This window comes from Rhinatrema bivittatum, chromosome 6 (assembly GCF_901001135.1).
Source record: "Rhinatrema bivittatum chromosome 6, aRhiBiv1.1, whole genome shotgun sequence".
Classification (NCBI taxonomy): domain Eukaryota; kingdom Metazoa; phylum Chordata; class Amphibia; order Gymnophiona; family Rhinatrematidae; genus Rhinatrema; species Rhinatrema bivittatum.
This window is the reverse complement of record NC_042620.1, coordinates 263,145,298-263,165,939: the sequence shown is the minus strand read 5'-3', so window position 1 is coordinate 263,165,939 and position 20,642 is coordinate 263,145,298.

The window sequence follows — 20,642 nt, the reverse complement described above, 5'->3', positions numbered from 1 at the left end:
GGGCTCTCCAGGAATTATTGATTCCATTATTTTATTTAATTGCCCCTGAAATGAACTCAGCCCATCCTCCTCTGCCACCTCTCCTTTCCTCTCCTCTCCTCATCAGCCTCAGATGGTCTCTCCCACCCTCTTGTGAGGTCATGATGACAGCAGGAGGCTTATAAAAGGCAGAGCTGCCTGGAGTCAGTGGCATTTCAAAGGATGGCAGCAAGGAGTGAGCATCTCTGCTGACTCTGGCTCTCAGGAGACTGAAGGAGCTGAAGCTTCTGGAACTGAATTGCAAGTGAATTCCAGCACAGAACTACAGTTTCTCTCTACCTGTAAGCAAGCATGTTAACTACTCCTCCCACCTCTCTCCTCTCCCTCCTCCCCAATGTTTCCCTCTCTTCTCCCCCTCTTCCTTTCCCATTAATGTCTTTTCTCTATCCCATCTCTTCCACTTCCCCGCACCTCTCCATTTCTCTTCCCTCTCCCTGCCCCTTTCCTCTTTTTTCCCCACCTCTTTCCTCATTTCATCCTACTATTTCCTCTTTCTTCCTCCACTCTCCCACTCTGACTTCTCCTACCCTCCCTGATTGCCTTCCTTTTCAATCCTCTCTCCATTTTTCCTCTCTTCCCCCACCCTCACTTTCCATCCTTTTTTACCAACTCTTCCCTCTCCCTGCCCTCCCTTAGCTTCCTCCCTACACACATCCTCTCCCCTCCTCATTTCTGTCTGTTCTATTCCTTCGCTGCCCTATTTTTCTCCCCTTCATCTCCCAGCCCTTCCTTTCTTCCTCTTACCCCATCCTGTTCTCCCTATCCTTCTCCCACTTTCTCTTCCCTCTCCTCATCTCCTTTCCCTACCATCTTATTTCTCCCCTCCCTTTCTCCTTCACTCCACTTCTCTTCCTCCATTTTTCTTCCCTCCCCTCCCTTTCTCCTCTCCCTTCCATTCTTGCCCACCCCTTCCCTATTTTTCCTTCCCTTCCCACCTTTTTATTCCATTCCTCCTTATCTCCCACTATTCCCTTATCTCTGCTCCTTCCTCTCTCCCCTTCCTTCTTTATCTATCTCCCTCTTCCCTTCCTTCCCATTTTCACATTCCCTCCCTCCCTTTTTCCACCCATCACCCTCTTACCTCTCCCATACCCTTTTCTCCCTAACTACTTTCTCCTCCCCTCCTCCCCTCATCCCATTCTCCTTTCCTCCCCCTCACTTCCCCTTCCAACTTTCCTCCTCGTTTCTCTCATTCTCCTAGCCTCAGCTCCCAACCCCCCTATTCAACCTTCTCTCTTTCTCTTCCCCATTCACTTTCTCCTACCACTTCCCATCCTATTCCCTTACCCACTTTCAACTTCCCTTCTTCTCCTCCATCCCTTCCACCCAATAATTTCTCTTCCTTCTCCTTTTCATTCCTCTCCACCTTTCTCTTCTTCCCACTCTCTCCTCCCCTCTCCCTTTTCCAGCACCATGCTTTCTCCTTTATTTCCTTCACCCTTACCCCACCATTCTCCTCTCCCACTTCCCCATCCTCCCTCTGCTCTCTTTTCTTCCTATCCTCTCTCCTTCCCTTTTTCTACTCCCACCTTAGTTTTCTTATCTTGCCCCATCCAAGTCTTTTTCATCCCTTTCCATTGTATCTCCTACCCTTCCCCTCTCTTCCCACATCATCCTTTCCTCTTCCCATTTCCACACTCCTCCCTCTCCATTCCTACCCACTCTTTTCTCCTTCCCATTCTCAACATCCCCTCTAATTCTTACTCCCTATATCCTCTCCCTCTTCCAAATTTTCATGTCCCCCTCCATTCCTACCCTTGTCTCACCCTCCCTTTCCTTGCTCTTCCACTTCACCCTCTCTTCCTCCCTTCTCACCTTCCCCCTACCACACATTCTCCTATCCTTTTCTCATCCTCCTCCCCCTCCCCACCACCCATTTTCATCCCCTTTTACACTCTCCTCCCTGTCCCATCCCATCCCCACCCCCTTCGCCTCTTCCACCGGAACCTTTTCTTCCTTCCCCCTCCCCTCAATTTTAAATTTCCTCCCAACCCTATTCTTCCTCCTCTCCCTCTCTCCCTTCTCCCACACCTTTCCTTCAGCCCCTTTCCATCCTCACCTCTCCTACCTCATGCTTCCCTCCCTTTGCCTCTACCTCTTTCACACTCTCCTTCCCTCCCCCTCCTTTTCTCAACCTGAATCCTCCATCTCTCACTTCCCTTTCTACTATTCTTCCTCCTCCTTTTACCCTCTTGCTACCTCCTGTCATGCTCTTCCCTTTTCTTCTCCCTCTTCCTCCACCTCCACCCTCTCCTTTCATTCCTTTCTTCCCTTCCATTTCTCCTCCACTGTCCCTGCTTCCACCTTCCTATTCCTGCCCTTATCTCCCCTTTTTCCTTTTCCTCCTTCCTTCCCTGTCCCTTCATCTTTCCTCTCACCTCTCAACCCTCTTTTGCTATTTTCCTTCATCCATTTTCCTCCCTTTCATACTCAACCTCCCTCTCTCCTATATCCTTCCCCATCTCTCTTCATCCTTCTCTTTTCTCCCCTCTGCTGATTTTCCTTTCTCCACTATTCCCTTGTCCTCCTCTTTTCCCAACCTTTCCCATTTTCTCCCTTTGCTCTCCCCTTCTCTTTCCTGCCCTTCTCCCTACTTCCCCACATTCTTCATTGATTTCTCCATGGCCTCCTCCTCCCCTCTCTCATATCCCTTTGTCTTGCCATCCCCTGATCCTCATGCTTTCCCTTTCCCCCTAACTCCCTGATTTTTATGGCCTTTCTTTCCCCACTCCTTCCTTCCTTTTCTCCCCCTTCCTGCCATCCCTTTCCTCACTCCTGCCCTCTCTTTTCCTCCCCATCATGATTTTTCTTGCTCTTCCTCTCCTTTTCCTTTTTCTCTCCCCAACACTTGCCCTTTCCTCTCCCTGCCCATTCCCTCACCTACTATCCTTCCTCCCCTTTTTCCCGCCCTCTTCCCAGCCATTCCTTCTTTCCTGCCCCTCTCTGCTCTTCATCCTTTTCTTTTCTCCCCCTCACCTCTCTTTGCCCTTGGGTATAGCTATTGTAGAAGACACTTCTGTCTTATACAATTATATGGTCCTCCCGTGGGTCTCATAGCTTGTGGTTGATTTTTCCTTCCTGGGGCAACTTTCACTAGTCACTGTAGAAGTGTTTTAGGAGAAATGTCAGTGGCCCCAATCAGGGATGTGTATCATTGAACTTGAGGCCTACTGCTATGCACACAGACTGAACCAAACATGGAGTCTGCAGCCAGGTGATGATGTTGGCAACTTCATGTGAGACTGTGATTCATAAAGAAGAGACTATGATTGTTCTCCCCTATCTGCCATTGGTCAGCAATTCACAATCTCGAGAAAACCATGGACCCAAGAACTGTGAAACATGTCCTTGGTTAAAACTTTGTATCCAGCCATGAAGCCAGTATTGTTCTAGCAGCTGTTTTGCTAAAGTACTCTCTGAACTTCATTAACCCACAAGAGAATATTCCTGTGCATCGGGTCTCAGATGACATCATTTGCATGCCATCAATCCTGTATCTATAGGAAGTGGCAACATTCAATCCAATCAACGTCTGAGCCTATGGAACTGAATATTCAATGAGATTTGACTCAGAAAAAAGGACTAAGTTATTATTTATTATTATTATTTATAGATTTTTCTATACCGGGGTACGTAAATAACATCACCTCGGTTTACATTCAAACAGTAATTCAGCATTGCGCTTTACAGTATAACATAGTAACTGAACGAATACAATACAATATATAACTTTGTATTAATAGAATATAAGCAATATATGAGAGACTGTGGAAATTAGGATGAGTAGTTGAGGATTCAATTCATTAATAGTAGGCTTTTTTAAATAACCAGGTTTTAAGGTTTTGCTTAAATTTTTTGTGACAGAGTTCCTGGCGTAACTCAGAGGGCATGGTGTTCCATATTGTTGATCCAGCAATGATGAAAGATCGTTCTTTTGTACTAGAGAGTTTAGTCAGATTGGGTGCTGGGATCTTTAGTTTGGCTAAGTTCTGGAATCTTGTTGGGCGGGAAGACGTTTTGAATTGTAGTTGATCTGTGAACCAGTGCATATCTCTATTTTGGATGGCTTTATGTATCAGCGTCATAGATTTATAAATTATCCTGTAAGCCACGGGTAGCCAGTGCAAAGACTGAAGAGCTGGAGTGATGTGATCATGGCGGCTTGTGTCGGTGATAATGCGGGCAGCTGCATTTTGCAGCATTTGCAAAGGTTGAATGGTAGATTTAGGTAGACCTAGTAGCAGAGCATTGCAGTAATCAATCTTTGATAAAATAGTTGCTTGTAAGACTGTGCGGAAATCATATTGGTATAAAAGAGATTTAATACGTTTAAGCGTGTATAGCTTAAAGAAACCATTTTTTACCGTATCCGCGATGAATTTTTTAAACGTGAGATTGCTGTCAATGATAATACCAAGGCTGCGTACTTGCTGTGAAATAGTGGAGTTGTCTTGTGAAATATCAGAGTTGATCAGTATTGTATTTTTTGGAGGTGAAATTATGATAAGCTCAGTTTTATTGGTATTAATAGCCAATTGGTTGTCTGTGAGGATTGTTTTAATTTCTAATAAAGCTACCTTCCAAGTACTCAGTGCATTTGTGATTGTGCTGGTAATAGGTATGAGTATTTGAACATCATCTGCATAGATGAAGTGTTGAAGATCCAATTTTGAAAGTAACCGGCATAGTGGTGTAAGGTAAACATTGAATAATGTGGAGGAGAGAGAGGATCCTTGGGGGACTCCTTGAGAGAGGTTTCTTGGCTTGGATTCACTTCGTCCACATCTAACGCTGTATGTTCTGTTGCTCAAGAAAGACTGAAACCATAGTAAAGCCGATCCCGAGATACCTATTTCAGATAGACGGATAATAAGGGTGTTGTGGTTTACCGTGTCGAAAGCAGCTGAAATATCAAGAAGGGCGATGAGGTATGATTTGCCAGCATCTAAAGCTTTTAGTAGCACCTCAGAAAGTGATATCAAAAGCGTTTCCGTGCTGTGGTACTTTCTGAACCCATACTGGGATGGGAAGAGTATTTGATGATCATCTAAATAATCAGTTAGTTGTTTGTTGATGACTCTTTCCATAATTTTTGAAAGGAAGGGTAGGTTTGATACTGGTCGAAAGTTTGCTGGATCAGATGAATCTAGGTTAGATTTTTTTATCATTGGAGTAATGATAGCATGTTTAAGTATAGAAGGAACTATGCCTGTGGTGATGGATTTGTTAAGAATCTTTGCAATAGGTTTTGCTATTGTAGAACGTATTAAAAGAAGAGTCTTAGTAGGTAAGATGTCTGTGGGGTGGAAAGCTGGTTTCATTTTCTTGAGAATTGACTCAACTTCAATACCAGTAGTGATCTCAAGATTAGTTAGCTTTGTTTCAAATTTATCTTGAGCGGCTGATGTAGCTTAGTTGGTGTGTAAAGGAGCCGGAAATGACTTAAATCGCATTAAAATAGAATGTATTTTGTTATAAAAGAACGTAGCTAGTTCCTCACATTTTGAATCATCGTTGTTATTTAGATTGTTGTGAGCTGGAGCAGTAACAAGGCTTTTGACATATTGGAAGAGTGCTTGAGGGTTGAATTGATATTACACAGAAGTTACACAGACAGCAGCTTTTCCTGGGGACATTTTCACCATGGATTCCCCAAAGCTCTGCCAAGGCAGCTTTGTTGACGGAACTGACTGTGCAGGTCACTACATCTGTGACTTGTAAGACTGAGTTTCATACTAGATACCTGCTCTGAGTAGCAGGAGTCTTACCAACTATCCCTTGAAAGACTTTGGCAAGCTAGTAAATCTTTACCCTATTCCTGCTGACATATCTAACAGACATTTGTGAGCTGTAAGGGTTTTATCTATCATCCACCATGAAAGGTTTTGCCGGATTACCCTGTGGCATAGTATTAAGACAGTTTCCTAACTTTGCAGGAGTGTGACCTGATTCAGATAAGTATGAGAGATCGTTGGTTTAATTATCTTTCCAGTGAGTTATTTGGATTTGCATTGTGTAATCCCTAAGTGCAAATTTAGGCTTAGAGGTAATACTTATAAGTTCTGTTTATCCACCATGACAATGCTTGTCACTGTAGAACTGTGACAAACTAAACCAAAACAAAGAAAGAAAGGTTTAAAACATTACAAATATTTTGTTTACTTATGCTGCTAAATAAACTAATTGACTACCTCAAAAGTGCCTGTAACTGCTCCCTAATGATACTGATTTTGTATCACAAGGTTATTCGTTAAATCTAGTAATCTAACGTAAGATATCCATACCCTGATACTCCTATATCACCCCCTCATATACTGAATGATGTGTTAGTCCCTCATGCACTGAATAAACAGTTGAATAGGGACTAAAGATTATAATCATGTCATCTACTACCTTAAAGCAACGTAAGGAACTGAAATCAATCATAGATGCACTAGGGCAGATTTTAATACCTACGCGCGGGTGTAGATTTGTGCACGCAACCCGGCGCGCACAAATCTACACCCGATTTTATAACATGCGCACACAGCCGTGCCCATGTTGTAAAATCCGGGGTTGGCGCACGCAAGGGGGTGCACACTTGTGCACGCTGAGCCCTAGGGGAGCCCGGAGGCTTTCCCTGTTCCCTCCGCCCTCCAGCCCTACCTAAACCCCCCCCCCAACCTTTGTTTTGCAAGTTGCACCTGCCTCTGGGCAGGTGTAGGTTGAACGCACCGGCTAAGTGCCGGCACACGATCCCCCTGCCTAGAGGACCTACAGAGGGCTCTGGCTCCGCCCCCGCCTGTTTCAAGCCCCAGGACATACGTGCGTCCCAGGGCTTGCACGTGTCGCCAGGCCTATGCCAAATAGGCTCGGCGTGCGTAGGGCTTTTAAAATCTGCCCTTCTGTGCAGAACATAACCAGTATAAGTGGCTTTATCCTTTTGGAATAGCTTTCTCCATCAGTGGCTCCACTTTCAAAATTTGTATTATGGAGGAAGCTATGACTATTTTAAATAAGACATGCACATTGATGCATTCAGCAGAGGCTAAGCCTTTATTCCAAAAAGAAACCACTCGATTTCAGAGTAATAAGGACGGGAAAAGATTAAGAAGAAATTCTGATTGATATCCCCCCAGCATGACTCTCATACTTGATACAGGAAACTTTTAGGCCTTGAGCACACTTCTTAACCTGGGCACTTAAGTTTTGGAAAGTACCTGACTGAAGTTCTGGTAACAAAGTTACTAATCATTTCGGTTTACATTACAACAATTGAATTGACAGTATATAGAATAATGTCTTACAATGAACAAGGTAAATTAAACTTGGAAAAATAAATAATAATAATAACTTAAAATGAACAAGGAGAGTATAATTTAAATACAATATATTTTGAGGAAAAGTGAACATAATTGCTGGTACTGATTTTGTCGAGACTGAAGTCGGCGGTCATGGAATTCAAAGCTTGGTTATTGGGATTAAGAGAATGCTTGGTTGAACAACCAGGTCTTGAGTCTCTTTTTAAAGGTGGGTGCCGATTGTTCAATTCTAAGGTCAGGAGGGAGTGAGTTCCAAAGTTTAGGGCCAGTGGTGGATAGAGCTCTTCTACTTAGTGATGTTTTGAGCGGAAGGCCCTTAGCATGCCTCTCTGGGCTAATCTCGTCAGACGGGAGGTGATGTGAAGCTGTAAAGGGATAGTGAGGTGAATTGGAGTGGAGTTATTGATGACTTTGTGGATTATTGATATGGTTTTATAGAGGATTCTATATTTGATAGGGAGCCAGTGAAGGTTCTTTAAGATGGGAGTAATGTGGCCCTTTTGTTAGATTTAGTTAGAATCCTTGCAGTGGCATTTTGCAACATTTGTAGAGGTTTCAAAGTGTTTGCGGGTAGACCAAGCAGCAAAGAGTTACAGTAATCTATTTTCGAGAATATGACTGCTTGTAGTACATATCTGAAGTCTTGGAAATATAGGAGGTGTCTTAGTCTCTTTAATACTTGAAGTTTAAAGAAACATTCTTTTATAGTGTTATTGATGAAACTTTTGTAGTTCAGCAGGTTATCCATGGTGACCCCAAGATTTCTGACCTGGGTGGAAAAGGCTGGAGGAGATAAGGTGTGTGTGTTGGGTGAAGAGTAATTGCCATCTGGAGTGATGAGAAGGAACTCTGTCTTGTTGGAATTGAGTATCAAATTAAGATTTGTTAGGAGGTTATTGATAGATAGAAGACAGGAATTCCAGAATTGTAAGGTGTTTTGTAATGAATCTTTAATCGGGATAAGGATTTGGACGTCATCTGCATAAATATAGTGTGTTTAAGTTTGGAAAGGAGCTGACATAGAGGGAGAAGATAAATGTTGAATAATGTTGGAGATAAAGAAGAACCTTGCGGGACTCCCATGGTGGATCTGAAAGGTGGTGACTCTTTGCTGTTGATCTTGACTTTGTAAAACCTATTTTGGAGGAAAGATGAGAACCATTTGAGTGCGGTGTTTTTTATGCCAATTTCTTTTAGCCGATCTAGGAGGATATCGTGGTTCACTGTGTCGAAAGCTGCTGATAAGTCGAGTAGAATGAGGAGGCAGGAATGTTTTTTCTCTAGGTTCGAGAGAATATTGTCTGATAGAGATAAAAGGAGGGATTCGATGTTTCTAGATTTACGGAACCCAAGTTGAGATGTTGAGAGGAGGTTGTTGTTTTCTAAGTATTCGGAGAGTTGTTTATTAACTAATTTTTCCATGATTTTGGAGATAATCGGAAGATTGGCTATAGGGCGGAAGTTGGCTGGGTTATCTGGGGAAAGATTTGGTTTTTTTAACAAAGGTTTCAGGATGGTGAGTTTGAGTGGGGTGGGGACGAGGCCTTGTAATAAGGAGGCATTGATGATCTGTGATATAGGATATGAGATGTCTTTGGCAATTGCGATAAGGAGCTATTCTCAGGATATCATTTTCTTCTCTGCAAGTTTATAAAATTCTAAACATATATTGTTATATTGCTGAATATTATGAGGCAGAAATGGCCTATAGCTGGATGGCCACTTTCTGGGAGCTTCATTCCTCTATGATAAGTGTGCTGTGGGGGTGCACACTGGTTATTTAGTGGGATCACTGGTTAAAGTGGGGATGGAGAAGGGAGAGAAGAGGATTACAGAGGGCAAACAAGTACTTTAGGCAGGATCTGGCTGGATTTTTATGAGGTTTATTTGGTATTGTTCAGTGGCTGATGCCAAAATTGTCTCATTGAATGTGAAGGGCCTAAACTCCAAGGAAAATTTTCTTTGTGCAGGAGATCCTTTTTTTTTTTTTTTTTTTTTTTTTTTTTTAGAGACCACCATTTGTTAAAGTAAAATTTTTTTCACATTTTTTTTTTGCATCTAATCTTATTCAGAGGAAAATATAGGGGAGTGAGAATTATGTTCTCTTATCAATTTATGTTTCGATATATTGGAATGTAAAAGGGATAAAGATGGGGGATACTTGGTTGTAAAAGTGAAATTGGGGAGCTATTGTGGTGAACAGCTTAGTGATATGTGGAAGGGCATGTAATAGCTGGGGGTGACATCAGTCTTACTATAAACCCTTCTTTAGATACTGTAATTTTTTTGGTATGTAAATCCCATAGAAATAAGTTACGTTTATCTCTTCTCGGGGCTCTATGATTTGTGAAGAGTACAAAACCAACTGCATTGCAATTATATCTAGTAAGTAAATCTTGTATGACAGGATGTAAAAGTGCTAATATGGGTTCCATTACATGATCCATTTATGTTCCCAAAAAATCAAAACAAAGGGAAAAGGCAGAATTCATTATATCAGGGAATTGGAACTGGTACACAAAATGTTGGAATCCTAAAATACTAAGAAAGCTCGATGAGAAGTTAAGCACTTTGCTATCTGAGGAGATTCAATAAATGGGGGGAATAACTAGCAAATTGTTAGCAATTAGAAAGGTAACAAGCTCAGAACCAAATTTTGAAGATTAAAGATAACAGAAGTAGGTTTCTACAACTTTGAATTTATATGCCGTTTCCAGCCAGGGGGCGGGGAGGATATAGAGCAGTATTTGGATCAAATTAAATTACCTTGTAAACCTCCAGATATTGCCAGTAAGTTGGATAAGGAAATCTCTGGGCCAGAAATGTTTGCAGCTACCTCCTCTCTTAAGAGTGACTAAGTCCCCTGCACTAATGGCTTTACAACAAAGTTCTATAAAGAATTTAAAGATTTATTAATCTCTCCTCTTGAAGCCTTTTAATTCACTACTGAGAGATTGGTATTGCTCAAGTTGATGCATCTTGCGGGCATTATAATTTTACCAAAACCGGTCTACTCTGTTTCATTTTGACCAATATCCCTACTTAATTCACATCTGAAAATACTTGCCAAAATATTGGCCACCTGATTGAGCTGGGTACTTCCTGCTCTGGTGAATAAGCTGCAGATAACATTAGAAAAATAATTAATTGGATCTGGTTAGCGTGGGAAAATAAAGTCCCATCAGACTGATGCTGAACATAAGAACATAAGAACATAAGAAAATGCCATACTGGGTCAGACCAAGGGTCCATCAAGCCCAGCATCCTGTTTCCAACAGTGGCCAATCCAGGCCATAAGAACCTGGCAAGTACCCAAAAACTAAGTCTATTCCATGTAACCATTGCTAATGGCAGTGGCTATTCTCTAAGTGAACTTAATAGCAGGTAATGGACTTCTCCTCCAAGAACTTATCCAATCCTTTTTTAAACACAGCTATACTAACTGCACGAACCACATCCTCTGGCAACAAATTCCAGAGTTTAATTGTGCGTTGAGTAAAAAAGAACTTTCTCCAATTAGTTTTAAATGTGCCCCATGCTAACTTCATGGAGTGCCCCCTAGTCTTTCTACTATCCGAAAGAGTAAATAACCGATTCACATCTACCCGTTCTAGACCTCTCATGATTTTAAACACCTCTATCATATCCCCCCTCAGTCGTCTCTTCTCCAAGCTGAAAAGTCCTAACCTTTTTAGTCTTTCCTCATAGGGGAGCTGTTCCATTCCCTTTATCATTTTGGTAGCCCTTCTCTGTACCTTCTCCATCGCAATTATATCTTTTTTGAGATGCGGCGACCAGAATTGTACACAGTATTCAAGGTGCGGTCTCACCATGGAGCGATACAGAGGCATTATGACATTTTCCGTTTTATTCATCATTCCTTTTCTAATAATTCCCAACATTTTGTTTGCTTTTTTGACTGCCGCAGCACACTGCTCCGACGATTTCAATGTGTTATCCACTATGACACCTAGATCTCTTTCTTGGGTTGTAGCACCTAATATGGAACCCAACATTGTGTAATTATATTATGGGTTATTTTTCCCTGAGAAGGTCTTTGATCATGTACAATGGGCTTTCATGTTTGTTTGTTTGTTTGTTTGTTTATTTATTTATTTATTTATTTATTTAAAGTCTCTTATATACCGATAGCCGTTCGCACATCGCATCGGTTCACAAAGAACAAAAAACTTTTGGGCAGCGCCCTTACATATAACCAGTAACAATACAAATAACCGAGGGAGTAGGCAATGCAAATTAATAGATCAATAAATAGAGAGAACTATAAATATAACGTACAATAACAACTATATACAAAGCATCAGTAGTCATAAAAGCAAAAGGCATAAATCGTTGGTCATAAGGTATTCCTTAGTCGTAGAGCATACTTAATCATAGGTCACTGAATCATTTAGGGGGAGATTTTATGAATTAGGCGGTGTTGAGGGGTAGGCTTGCTGGAAAAGCCAGGTTTTCAATTTTTTTTTTAATTTGGGAGTGTGGGACTCCATGCGTATGTCATGGGGCAAGGAGTTCCATATAGTGGGGCTGGCGAGAGAGAAGGCTCTGCTTATGGTGGAGGATAGTTTGAAAGATTTGATGGGTTGGGTGCGTAAGGTTCCTTGCAGGGCAGGGCGGGTGGGTCTGTTGGAGGTACGTGGGAGGAGAGGGGGGTTGATCCAATTGAGGTTGGAGTTTAACAGACTTTTGTGGATGAGGGAGAGTACTTTATAAAGTATTCTTGAGCGTATAGGGAGCCAGTGTAATTCGATAAGGGTGGGGGTAATATGGTCTCTTTTTTTAGAATTTGACAGTATCCGAGCGGCGGCGTTTTGTAATAGCTGTAACGGCTTGATGTGTGTTGTGGGGATGCCAAGGAGGAGTGCATTACAGTAGTCTATTTTGGACAATATAATAGACTGGAGCACTGTACAGAAATCCGAGAAATGTAGCAGGGGTCTAAGTTTTTTTATCGTTTGCAGTTTAAAATAGCATTCCTTTATGATAGAATTGATGAATGGTTTAAAAGAAAGATGATTATCAATAAGGATACCTAAATTGCGAATGTGCGTGGGGAAAATAGTGGATGAGTATGTAGGGGGGATGGCTGGGAGCGGCTGCTTATTGGAGATGATTATTAGTTCGGTTTTGTTAGGATTAAGTGCAAGGTGCATATCAGTGAGAAGTTGGTTGATGGAGGAGAGACAGGATTCCCAACTTCGTAGAGCAGTCTGGAGGGAGTCAGAGAAGGGGAATATGATTTGCACATCATCAGCATAAATGAAGTGCTTGATGTGGAGTTTGGTGAGAAGGGTGGTAAGGGGTAACATGTAGATATTAAACAGGGTGGAGGAGAGGGAAGAACCTTGGGGCACACCTTGTGGGAGACTGATAGGGTCAGATTCGTTGTTATCCACTAAGACAGTATAAAAGCGATTCTGGAGATACGAATGTATCCAGGCCAGGGCATTGCCGGTGATTCCAATACTCTTGAGGAGGGTATCATGATTAACTGTGTCGAACGCAGCAGAGATGTTCAAGGTGTTAAGGAATTAGATGGGGTTTGGGTTCAAAATTTTTGGTCTGGCTACATCCTCTATATCAAGGCTTCCCAAACCTGTCCTGGGGACCCCTCAGCCAGTCAGGTTTTCAGGATATCCACAATGAATATGCATGAGATAGTGTATGCTAATTTGAGTCACCATGGCATACAAATATATCTCATGTATATTCATTGTGGATATCCTACAAAACAAATGGCTGTGAGGTCCCCAGCACAGCTTTGGGAAGCCCTGCTCTATATTCTTCACCTAAGGCCTGTAATAAGGTAAATGGGAAATACTCTATGTTTGGTTTGGGTAGGAGCATTAGACAGGGTTCTTCACTTTCCCCTTTTATTTGTGTTAGGGAACTCTTGGCGGGAAGAGTAAGTTAGATGAGGGATATTCAGGGTATGCAAGTAGGACCGTCAATGTCTAAAAGCTCTCTTTTTGCTGATGATATTTTGTATGTTAACGACTTTTTTTTTGTTTGTTTCCAGTGCTAAGGAGTTTGAAGCCTGGAAAAGTTTCTGGATTCAACATGAACATGGGCAAATCAAAGTTGTTGAATATAAATATTTATGAGGTGCAAAATCAATCAAAAAAGGGGTAAAGTCCCCTTTAAATGGGCCAGAGATAGTATTCAATATCTTGGCGTACAATTGGGAGCTGACTGGAGGAAAGTAGTTCCAATTGAAATATAGTCCTCTAATGGCCAAAACAATCAGACTTGAAAATGTGGTCCCATTATAAACTTTCTTGGCTAGGTCATATTTCTACTGTTAAAAATGATGGTATTACCTAGATGGAATTACTTTTTTCAAATGCTTCCTATAAGACTTCCAGACAAATTTTTTTTTAACTTTTACAAAAGAGGGTTTTTAGCTATATGTGGAAGCATAGGCCTCTCCAAGTAGCTAGGAAGGAGTTCTTTCTAAAGAAAGATCAAAAAGGATTGGCGGTCCCCAACTTCCGGAAATATTACTTAGCAACTCAGTTGTGGGTAATATATAGCTGGCTCCCATTTTGTATGCTTAAGCAATAGGCTTTTTTTCTTTAAGAACAGGCCTATTTAAAAATGCAGATTCCTTTATATGCCATGGTGTGAGGTCAGCCTACTCATCGTGAGGTTAATCCTTTTACAGCGTTGACTGTACAACTATAGGATAAAAAGAGTATATTGACTGGTCACAACCATTACTTTCCTTCAGAGCTATGTGAAGTATCTCTTAAGGTGGAGGAATCTGTCCTGCATTTTCATAAATGGGAGCAATCAGATATAGGGTACTATGGTCAACTGTTTCAAGATCGTAAAATATTGGAGTTTGAGGTGCTGAAGGATAAATTTGGGTTGGATAATAAAGAACAAATTAGATATCTTCAACTCCAACATTCTCTATTTCAGGAATCAATTAAAAATCAGGTGTCTCGTACTCTGTCCTCCTTTGAGCTTTTGTGTTGCAAACGAATTACAACTAAGGGTCTCTTATCCAAAAATGTGTTTCTTTTTCCACCTCAGGATGAGCACTTGGGATGTTTCTTGTGGGTGGCTAAGAGTTCCTTGTCTTCTAACATTGTAGAGAAGAATTATAAAGTTCTACATAGATAATATCTCATCCCTTCTACATTGCATAAGATTTATTCTATCTATTCTGAGTTCTGTTGTGCCATTGTGGTTGATATAGGGATATTTTATCACATATGGTGGGATGTGTAAAAATTTAATCCTTTTGGAAGATGGTAACTAAGGCCTAGGTTTTCTATTGTCGCAAAGATAGTGAATCCCACGGTAATGGGGGGATGAAGCGGGGAGGGGGGGCGGGCCTGCAAAAGCCGGCAGTAATTGCACCACCGCGGTGTTATCGCTGCTGGCTTTCGCACCCAATAGCACCACCGTGAAAGGTGGTGCTATTGGGCGCTCTACTGGCAGCAATAACGGGTCTTACCTTATCGCAACCAGCGAAGTTACTGCCACGTCTGCCTCCTCACCGTCCCGACTCCTCCCCTTCTGGCCCCGACTCCGCCCCCGACAACCTCTCGCACGTGAAAAGGGACTTTTCGCGGGCGATAGGCTTACAAAATAACCCCCTAATTTGGTTTTGGAAATTTTTACTATAAATATAATTTTATTTATTTATTTTATTAGTTTTATATACCGTCATTCGCTAGGACCATCATAACGGTTTACAATTGAGTAAAAAATAGCACAAAATACAAGTTAAAATTATAATTAGAGATTAAAAAGACTAAAAATAATAGCAATTCAGATTGTTTCAAAGATAAAATAGTCAAATAAAAGAACAGAGAGGGTAAATTGACAGACTAGTGTACCTGGGACCCTATGATTTTTTTTGCTGTCCGTCTACCTGAAAGAATGGCCATTGAAGAAAATGATACTGATAGCAGAGATCTTGTGTGCGGCAAGAAGTGAAATTGTGACTTCCTGGAGAAGCGATAATCTACCAGCTTTATCTGCAATTATTAAGAGGATATGGAAAGTACAGTATATGGGTCATTTGACAGTGCTTCGTAAAGATTTAGTGCCCTCACATGTTGGTGGGTGGGGAAGGGAAGTTGGGGTGAAATGGAAAATCCTTTTCCTGAACTTCATATACTCTTTTCCAGAGGGATTTTGTACTTTTATACAAAAAATGGTTCTGTTTCTTATTATTGTACTGATAATACACCACCCCTTTCCATCCCTACACAAGCATCTCGCCCCACCCATTCCCTCCCTATCACTACCTTCCTCCCACCCATCCCTTTCTCTCCCTTCCCCCCTCTACCCTCCCTGCTATCCTTACCATAAATTATCCTCATCAACAAGCCATTTATGTACATATGTTATATACTATAGTCTAATGTTCCATGTATTCCTGTTAGTTCTGTTATAACTTGTTATATTTATTACCATGTTATAATGTAAAATATTCTTATATCCATTTATTACCATGTTATAATGTAAAATAGGGCTGTTACCACCCTATTCCTTTAGTTATCTGGAAACCGATGTGATATCTCGATCGAATGTCGGTATATAAAATAAATAAATAAATAAATGGATCAATAAAAATTGAGTTGAAAAAAAACCAAAACTACATCCTTTCTTACCTCTGGACTGCCATAGCACACTTCTAGCCTTTCCCAAAATTTCTATCTAGGATTCACGTCTTTCTTGTGTTACTAGATTGTTAACCTCTGATCCAACTTTAGATACTCAGATTGACTGACTTCTGAGCTTCCAAAATATTTATTTCAAAAACAGAAATACCGGTAGCTTTGGTTACATCCAGTTAGAAAAAAGACAAAAAGCTTCTCTAAGGTCTCAGAGAAAGAGACAGTATGGTAGACTCCAGCCTTTTTTTCCTTTTAAGGAGTGCACTTTATTTGTAACATGGGGTAGATTTTAAAAAGATTGTCCTTTGAAATGCCACTGACTCCAGGCAGCTCTGCCTTTTATAAGCCTCCTGCTGTCATCATGACCTCACAAGAGGGTGGGAGAGACCATCTGAGGCTGATGAGGAGAGGAGAGGAAAGGAGAGCTGGCAGAGGAGGATGGGCTGAGTTCATTTCAGGGGCAATTAAATAAAAGAATGGAATCAATAATTCCTGGAGAGCCCATCTCTAGATGCCTCTGCTCCTCTCTGTACAGTGATTCCTCTTTTTCTCTCTCTCTTTGAGCTCAGCTTCCCCCTGACTTGTAACTCCAGGTTTGCCTAGCCAAGCTCTCTCTTCCCATCACTATGCGGTGATGTCACTGATGACAGAGCAGACATTTTCTATTACTGCCCTTAACATAAGACTTGGGGGAAACCAGCAAGGAGCGGCAGTTACTTCCCCTTCACTGGGAGGTCACATTCCCTATTAAATCCTGGTTCAAGTAAATCGAAGGACCTTGGATGTTACTGGACATTTTATTTGTTGCATCTCTTGCTTATTTTGGAATCAGTCAAAGTAAACTTCAATTTGAACATCCATCCAGAGAGTGCAGCCTGGTTTGCAGAACATAAATGTTGTGAGGCCAAATTCAAAGGCATTTGTGCAGATTGAATTATTCAGCTAAATTTTAGTTGGATAAATCATTATCCGGCTAAAGTCTAACTGTATAAAATAAGGGGATGGGGGTGAGGAGGATGAGAGAGAGGAGAAAAAGGGAAGGGGTGAAAGTGGGGGAGGAGGGGAGTGGGAGGAGTGGAGGGTGATGGAGGATCAGGGAAGATGAGAAGGGGAGGAGGAGAATGCTGGGAAGGCCAAGGGGCCTCCTGGGAAAATCTGCACCCTTTCCTTTCCACCTCCCCCACCCTCTTTCTCCTGTTCCTCCTGACCTGCCCAGCATTCTCCTCCTCCTCCCCTGATCCTACTTCTCCCACTCCCCTCCTCACCCACTTTCACCCCTTCCCTTTTTCTCCTCTTTCTCATCCTCCCCACGCCACCCCTTTTCTTCTCCTTTCGGATGAGAAAGAGGAGAAAAAGGGAAGGGAGGAGGAGAATGCTGGGAAGATCAGGAGAAAGAGGGTGGGGTAGGTGGATAGGAAAAGGACTTGAATTCCTCAGCCTTTTCAGCACGTTTCTACTACACATGCAGCAAGGCCACAAAAAAGATCTTTATATCTCAGTACTCTTGAAACCATTCTTGTGTATAGCAGGATATCTTTGAAATTTGCAATATTTGTTATATGTAGTTCACTTGCCATCCACTTATCAAGACACCTGACTGTGGTCAGGGCTCCAGTTTCCACATTTGGAGATGCTCCAGAATCCGCTTCCTCAAACTTTCAACCCAGTTCATACTGGATTTGAACCTGACATCAAACTTTATAACATTCCATAACTGCAAACGAGGAAGAAGGAACGGGCCACACCCCTCCCTCTAATTAAAGTCTCTTGAAAAAGCCTCAGCTTTCATTCTTAACTATGCACCAATACTCTCCTTGTAGCAACAGGAATCAGTGAGTGCCACATGGCCAAATCGTTCATTCACCTCCTGCAAATTGTCAACAAACTTTTTTGTTGTGTTCAGAGAATCTAAACCCCATATTTTATCATTATGCCGTATTCTCAGTTTAGCAGAGTATTAGAAGGCAAATTTTGTATGCTTCTGTGCCAGAGATGCACAGCTGGATACATATTCTCTCCTCTTTGTTGACACCCAACTTGAGTAGTCTTGGAATAATAATACTTACTGATTTTGATAAGAGAGATCCCTTTTCTTGTGTAGGCTTGGAGGATCTGCATTTTATGGGCATAGTTCAGTAATTTTAATATTACCATTCTTGATTTCGAAAGGCCCATGAATGCTGTAAGGTGCCAAAAATACACAGCAGACTCTATTTGAGTACCTAAAAATTAGAGATGTGCATTTGTTTTTGCTGAATTGGAAAATTGCAACGAAATTGTCCAATTCGGCATGTTTCAGGGAGCCCGAAAAAAATCAGGATTTTCCTGTTTTTTCGCAAAAATTCGTTTTTCCGATTAGTGCGCACTAACGGGAGTCAGTGCGCGCTAACTCCCCGTTAGTGCGCGCTAAGTCCTGTTAGTGCGCACTAACAAAAACTAACAAAAAGTAACAAAATCTAACGGTTTTTGTTAGTGCGCGCTAACGGGGAGTTAGCGCGCACTAACTAAAAATCGATTTTTCGCGAAAAAAAAGACCCGAACCGATAAAAAACGACATTTTCCATGGCGGCCGAAAAACGAAGAACGACACGAACACAAAAAACTATGCACATCTCTACTAAAAATAACTTTATTGAGGGTGAATCAGATGAGTAAATGGTTCAAAACAGTCTTTAGCACCACAGATGGTCTCTTCAATTTACAGTCTATCTGTGTAATGGTCTCTTACTACCAGGGCAGGGAAACACTCACCCTCCAGGGCATGGATTAAATGAGGCTCCCAAGTGGATAGGGTATCCTTGTTTGGGCAGGACAAACCCCTCCAAGCTAGCAAAAATGGTAAAACAGAGTCTGCACAGTCTCAAATTCCTCTCTTCCCAGGGATGGGCATCCTCAAAAGATCTTAAATTGGTCTTACTCACAATTCTTCACTGTCTTAATCAAACACCTACTTTCTTTCCGAATCCCAAGATGGAAGGGATCCACACTGGAACACACAACTCTAAAAGTTCCTTTCTTCAGGGCAGGAAGGGGCAGTAAAGCTCTTCCTCCTGGCTAATGTAACCCCGATATTTAAAAAGGGATCCAGGGGTGATCTGGGAAACTATAAACCAGTGAGCCTGACTTCAGTGCCGGGAAAAATTGTAGAAACTGTTATAAAGAATAAAATCACAAAACATTTAGACAGACATGGTTTGATGGGACACACCTAGCATGGATTTACCCAAGGAAAATCTTGCCTCACAAATCTCCTATATTTTTTGGAGGGGTGAATAAACATGTGTACAAAGGTGAACCGATAGATGTGGTGTATTTGGATTTTCAAAAAGCGTTCGACAAAGTCTCAGGTAAGAGGCTTCTAAGAAAAATAAAAAGTCATGTGATAGGAGGCGATGTCCTTTTGTGGATTGCAAGCTGGTTAAAAGATAGGAAACAGAGAGTAGGATTAAATGGTCAATTTTCACAGTGGAAAAAGGTAAACAGTGGAGTGCCTCAGGATATGATGAGTGAGGTGATCACATTTGTGGATGACACAAAATTATGCACAGTAATTAAATCTCAAGTGAATTGTGATGAATTGCAAGAGGACTTTGTGAGACTGGAAGATTGGACTTCCAAATGGCAGATGAAATTTAACATGGACAAATGCAAAGTGATGAATATAAGAAAAAATAACCCTTGTTGTAGTTAAACAATGTTAGGTTCTATGTTAGTAGTTACCAGCCAGGAAACAGGTCTAGGCGTCATAGTGGACATTGAAATCATTGGCCCAGTGTGCTGCGATGATCAAAAAAGCAAACAGAATGTTAAGAATTATTAAGAAGGGAATGACAAATAAAACGGAGGATGTCATAATGCCTCTGTATCGCTCCATGGTGAGCCCGCATCTTGAATACTGTGTACAATTCTGGTCGCCGCATCTCAAAAAAGATATAGTTGCACTGGAGAAAGTGCAAAGAAGGGTGACAAAATGATAAGGGGCATGGAACGGCTGCCCTATGAGGAAAGCTAAGGAGGTTAGAGCTGTTCAGTTTGGAGAAGAGACGACTGAGGTGGGATATGATAGAGGTCTACAAAATCATGAAAGGACTTGAACAAGTTAATGTAAATTAGTTATTTATTCTCTCAGATAATAGAAGGACCAGGAGGTATTCTATGAAGTTAGAAAGTTGCTCATTTAAAACAAATAGAAGAAAATTCTTTTTCACTCAATGTGTAGTTAAGCTCTGGAATACATTGCCAGAGGATGTGGTTACAGCAGTTAGTGTAATTGGGTATAAAAAAAGGTTTGGATAAGTTCTTAGAGGAAAAATCCATAAACTGCTATCTATTTAATGTTTGGGTACTTGCCAGGTTCTTATGGCCTGGATTGGCCACTGTTGGAAACAGGATGCTGGGCTTCATGGACCCTTGGTCTGACCCAGTATGGCATTTTCTTATGTTCTTGTGTTCTAAAGGAGCCAGGGGAGGGCAAGAGTAGCAAGGGAAGAACTAGGGCTGGTGGTGCATTTCAACCCTCTCACTTAAATCAGCAGGAGGTGGAGCACAGCGGTGGATCAGGTGGTGAGGGGATGGAGAGAGAAGAGTGGGGACGGAAGATGATTGGCTTGGCCCCAACCAAAAAGGCATTCCACTGCCCCTGAAT